At 33.7% G+C, this 6,173-nt stretch overlaps 1 long non-coding RNA gene across 2 annotated transcripts; it reads left to right on the top strand.

Moving 5' to 3' along the window:
* Window positions 1-3,492: 3,492 nt before the first annotated feature.
* Window positions 3,493-5,549, top strand: LOC122318244. 2 transcript variants are annotated; one of them, XR_006244768.1, is made up of 3 exons: window positions 3,573-3,932; window positions 4,031-4,251; window positions 5,133-5,549. It is a non-coding gene; the product is annotated as an uncharacterized LOC122318244 (long non-coding RNA). The 2 variants fall into 2 exon arrangements; XR_006244767.1 differs by having other exon boundaries at window positions 3,493-3,932; window positions 4,031-5,549.
* Window positions 5,550-6,173: the final 624 nt, after the last annotated feature.

The raw sequence follows: 6,173 nt of genomic DNA, 5'->3' as shown, positions 1-6,173 counted from the left end.
AAAGAGGGAAATCATAGTGATGGATTGGTGCTATCTGTGTAAAAAATAGGGAGAATCTATAGATCACTTACTATTGTATTGTGAGGTCACAAGGGGGCTATGGAATGAGATCTTTAGAAGAATGGATATTGCTTGGGTAATGCCTCCACAGGTGGTGGAATTATTGGCCTGTTGGAAGGAGCTTCAAGGTTGTCCTCTAGTTGCGGCAGTATAAAAGATGATCCTATTATGTATCATGTGGTGTACATGGTCGGAGAGTAATGAGAGATGCTTTGAAGATAGGGAACACACAATGGAGGAGCTTCAGCATTTTTTTATGCACACTTTAATACTGTGGTTTTCAGCCATTGTACTTGATGGAAACAATGTCCATGATTTTCTTTCCTTAGCTAGAATGTAACTAGGTGTTTCTTTTGTATACAATGTCCAGATCACTTTAATGCCTATTTCATTCATCTCAAAAAAATTCTCTTATTACTTATAAAAAAGAAAAAAAAAAAAGAAATGGGTCAACTTAGGAAAACATGGTTGTCAAACACCAACCCATTGTAAAGTAGTTTTAGTATTTTATTCCATCCACTCTTTTTATGCCAAAGAAGGGTTAGAAAGGCAAGCAATTTTGTGCCAAATTGGAGTTGTGTCGCCCATCACGTTACCGACTAGAAATGTCGAGTTTTATAATTTTCTCTTTTCAGGGGATTCTGCTGAAAAGTTGCAAGGTGGAAGCAATATTCTTCAGCACCGCCAGTTGAACAAAGATACGTATCTATCTCATATAGTTTTTAGTGCAGACCATATCAAAAATAATAGATGAGATCGATTGTTGTTAAAAAAGGAGAGAAAATGAATCTAAAGAAATGAAAACACAACAAAAGGAATTGACAGAGTTTCTCATAACAAAAAATGCATGCATTGAGAGACATGAAAAGTGAAAATGATGTGAAATTGCTTACAAAACGAGACCAGGCTCAAACATAGTTTATGAAGTAAGCCTATTGGGGATGATTCAACAATTCTGAAGCTCAAAGGAGTTTGCTCTTCCGTCTCCAACCAGATTAGCTTTATAAAATTATTTACATTTTTCCAAGGACAAGCATGAACTCTCAGATAGCACAGAAAATTTATGTTGGAGAAGTCACCTTCTCTGTTTCTTCTGCAGTGTGTGCTCAGAGAGAGAATTTATGTTGTAGGACTGACCTTGATTTGAACATTTACAATTGTGTATCGTAGATTTGTTTTGTATGTTGATCCAAGTTTCTATTCTGTTTTAGATGGTTGACACCAGGGTAATTGACCTAGCTTGCATGTTTCATTGGACTAATCTTGTTTTTGATATATTAACACACAAGCATGTTTGTGGACTTTGGTCATCAGACCAAACTTAGTGTAGAACTTCGAATCTAATTGATCTATTCTCTTTCGGGGGTGAGAAATCCTTCTGCAGCAGCGAATGCTGCCAACAACTGATGCTTCTGAAGGAGGGAATAGATAAATAGGAACCTGATGATGATTATGGGACTTGTTCCTGGGTAGCCATCTGAATCTCCATTCTTGTTTGTTCCAACTTTCATAAGAGTAGTCTTTGTATGATCAGTTCTCCATAACAAAGACAAGGACAGTTCTTGAGTTTACTAGAAATTGAAACGCTTTTGGTGTATGGAGCTGATGCAGCTATCAGTCCTCTTATTTTTTGTCTCACTGGGACTTTTTTCTAAATAGATATTATTTAAACAATTAATTATTCTTGATGATTAAGAAATATATATAATTGTTGACTTTTTATTTTTTAATTTTATTGCAGAAAGGTTCGAGCATGAATATAACATTTGGAGCTCTGGGTGAAATTCTTTGGAATGTGCAAACTTTGTATCAATTTATTTTGTAATTTTCTCTTGTGCAATTATTTTGCCTCTGTTTAGTAGATGATCATATTATTCATTCCCCCCTTTTCAATATCTTGAACTGGAGGTAGCTAGGCCTTGTATCTCATTAGAATGAAAGTTTTTCACATATTTGGGAAGTTCAACCATTCATTACATGAGTACCTAGTCATGGTATATGAAATGCAGGGGCAAAACCATAAGGGCCCCCTCATTTTCAAAATTGGATAAAAATTAAACTTTGAAAGGCTTCTTTATAAGGTAGATTAGATAAAAAGTTAGTATTTGTTTAGGTGAGCTTGAGTCAAGGTGGCCTTCAACTAATGAAAAGAAAAACTGCTTGAGCCTAGTTAATCACTTGAAAAACAATGCTAGAAATAATTCTAATATATATCAGTCTCTTGTAAGTTATTTGGGAAAAAAGAACATACGTGACTTATATGAAAAAATTCATTTTTTATAAAGAGCCCCACACGAGGTTTCCATACCGGAGGACTCTATCTAAATTGACTAGATGTGTCTTACCTTTTTATTTTTTCGAAAACAATTATACAGAATTTGCATTTCTAGAAATCATTTTCCCTCCTTAATAGGTTTAGAGTGAATATGTGAGAAATCTTATTTAGCATTATGAGAGAACAAAAATTTTATATGCAGTCATTTTTGTGTACTCTTTTGTGCACTCCAGTGATATGATTGGTTGGATATTAAAAAAAAAAATTAATCCAGCCAATCATATCAGTGGAGTGCACAGAGAGTACACAAAAGTGACTGTATGTAGCATTGCTCTTATGAGAATGCTTATCAACGAGATATATTCCATATTGTTGAGATACAAAATACCCCATTGAGATATATTTTAATAAAATATAGTTAAAAATAACTATATTGTGAATGCTTTTATATATATAGCTTGCATAGAAATTTCATGATTCTTACAACATATTTGTCCTTTCATATTTGTAAAATAACAGCACTGCAACTCTTTTTGAGAGTAGAGGAGAATAGTGACTAGAATGTAAGGTATTTTGCAAAAGGGAATTGCTTCTCTCACATAATGTGGTCACCAATTTTCTTTTAAAATATATCTGAAAAGAAAAATAAAAAAGAGATAAAAACTTTTTGCCTACTCTGAAAGTGTTTATGTGGCCTCCCTATGTAAGAGTAGCACTGTCTTTCGCAAAATTTGGACAATTGAAACAAGAAGGAAGATTAATTATTTTAGCTAATTTGCAAGATATACCGGCGTATTAATCCATATTTTGGTTGTTATTTTTCTATATATTTTTTTAATTAAGAATTAAGATAAAGTAGTTGTAATACAATAATTTACTGGAATTTTTAATTATAGGTTAATAGTTTATATATTAGATTATGTAAAAACTGTTTCAAAGTACGTGAGTCAAATTTTTTGTTTTCAGATTTTTCGTTTTTATTTCTCTTGTATTATATTAATTTATTTTGAAACTATTGTTAAAGACTCGCATCCTATTAAATCTAATATTTTTAGCTACTTAATTTATCTGTAAAAGTTTGTTTAAATCAAAAAACATTTTGTCAAATAACACACACACGATGGACAATTACTTACGGATTGTGATAGTGAAAATTCAAATCAAAACTGCCTTTTCAGTTTGGTAGGTTGTTTATCATTTATCATCATTTGTCGTAATGCTTTTTCCTGAGTCAGTCATATTTTCGACTTTGCTGCCGCTCTATTATTAATGAGAACTTCTACACAACTTCCTGTTGTAGCTCAACCACCGCACACCAAGCATATGTGGATTTACTTCTTCTTCTTCTTCTTCTACTTTTTTTTTTTTTTTTTAAGTGCGTTTAGAATCCTTAATCAGCCCTGTTATACGTTTTGACTTTCATAAATCAAAATTTGCATTTCCCCCCACCAACCCACCCCCTGCGTCCCCACCCTCCCCCCCAGCTCGGTTCTCTTCTGTACAGCTTCGTCGCACAGCCCGTGGTGTTGCTTCTCACCGCTCGTCTCCCGAACAGCGCTGTCTCTAGCCTCAGACAGTGGTCTATTCCAAAAGAATGGTTTGTGTTTTTCTCTCTTTCTTTCCATTCTATTTCCATTTCCTAACATCTGGTATCTAGTGTGTTTTTGTATTTTCATTTCCGTATCCTTTATGTAGGCAGCTGCTGCAAAATTGCTTTCATTAGTTTGCCTAGCTGGGGGGAGAACGATATTCCGAAAGAGGGAGAGTGTGGGAAAAGATGAATGGGGTGTGGAATTTGCAGTAGCAATATCGCACTTAGCAGAATAGGGTGGAGACGCACGGGCCAGGGGCAATGGGTTTACTCCGTGAGACAATCGGGGCAAATCTCAGTTCTGAATTGAACCCTCAATTGATTTGTAAATAGTATAAGCATTTTGTTTCCAATTCCGGATATTTATTTGCTCTAGGAAAGTGATAATTTTTCTTACTACTATTCAATTCTGCCCTTCCGCACTTTATTGCTCTAGGAAAGTGATAATTTATTTATAGCTTATGGCATGCTTGGAAATGAATATTCTGTTTGAAATGGGTTTCTGTACTCTTATTTAGAGAGATTGATTTCTGTTTTGTCCTTTGAAATGGCTTGTAATTGAACTTTTGTGAGAAATCCATGGTTGAAATGCGCTTTCGTACTCCTATTTAGAGAAATGGATTTCTATTTTGCTGTTTGAGATGATTTGAAAATGAACTTTTACTTGAAATCCATGGTTGAAATGGGCTTCTGTAGTATTATTTAGATAAATGGATTTCTATTTTGTTGTTTGAGATGGTTTGAACTTGAACTTTTGTTTAAAATCCATGGTTTGAAATGGAAAAACATTTTTCATTCTGTCCTGGTCATATTGAAAAGTTAAGAGTAGAAATCCTGGAATTTATGCGGCCTCATAGAGTCATTCATGGAGTTGAAAATTGATGAAAACAATAGAGTACAGGTGTTCTAAAAGTATAATGACTCTGATTATATTGACACTCCCATTAGAAGTTACCATTGATTAATTATGAAATGCACCAAGATTCACTCACATTGCAATAACAGATTCCCATGTCTTGCTCTTATTGGGTTCTTTGCATTGTTTGTTTGTAACATGTATGGAGGGAAAAATTGCCAAACATATACGCACATATGGGACATTCTTCAAAAATTTCTATTTGGCTATTTTAAATATTTTGGGTCTGAAAGATTAGCGTATTTTGTATTGTTTCCGATCTATTAATATGTGACATGTCGATTTTGCAGGTTGGGCATCCTTGCAAGTGTTGTTGTTGGTATGACTTGGAAATACCAAAATATGGCGAAAAGACAATCAAACAACTACTACAGTCACTTGATAGATTAAACATTGAAATTGAAAAGATACAATCAGTAATGGATATTCAAACCCCTCGACATCAATTAGAAATAGAGGCTAAGAGGCGCAAGAGAAAACTGGAGAAGACTATTTACGTTCTTACAATTTCAATGTCATGGTTAATTTTTTTGGGATTACTTATATCCACTTGTTGGTTCAAAGAAAAATGTTAAGTCATTTGATGTTGTAATAGAATTAACTGTGAATGTAGCAGTTCACATATTAGTGATTTATTGTGAACTATTTGATGTGTATGTAGAAGTTGTAATTTAATCCAGTTGTTGAAAGAAGGTTTGAGGTCTCTAGTAAATGTGCATACAAATTGCATCAAATATTCCATTGCAGGCTACACTTGAGGTGGACCATTTTAAGTTACACATTTAATATCTTAAGAATTATGGTCATTCTTGCATATTTTTGTCATCGATGCTTCACCTGAGGGTACATCAAGCACAATCCTAAGACACATAGCATGCATTAGGAAGTACAATCTTGAGACACATAGCAGTCCAATATGATCTGCAGCATCATTTCATATACCATTCACAAAAGAAACAAAAATACAATGATGCCAAAAGTATACACTGAGTATCCAGGATCAAGTCATCATTTCATTTAGCATCCAATATCCAAAAGCACCAAACATACATTATAAGAAATTAAAATCAATGTGACATTAAAAACTAAAAACCAAATGGATAAGAAATTAAAATATTACAAAAATAAGCCCAAAAATATTAATAAGAACATATAGTGTTAAGGAAACACATTTTTGGAGTAGCAGTAGAGATACAACAAATACTTCACAAATAATGTTTTCCTCATTTTACATGCATTGCTTCTAGTAAAGTCAGAAAGGACGGCATTCCAAGATGCCTTAGGCATTTCCAATGAAAATCTTCACTTCAGCAAGTATCATTCATAAGTTA

The sequence above is a fragment of the Carya illinoinensis genome, chromosome 8 (assembly GCF_018687715.1).
Source record: "Carya illinoinensis cultivar Pawnee chromosome 8, C.illinoinensisPawnee_v1, whole genome shotgun sequence".
NCBI lineage: Eukaryota > Viridiplantae > Streptophyta > Magnoliopsida > Fagales > Juglandaceae > Carya > Carya illinoinensis.
The sequence above is the reverse complement of the archived record's forward strand: the minus strand, read 5'-3'. Positions and strand labels throughout refer to the sequence as shown.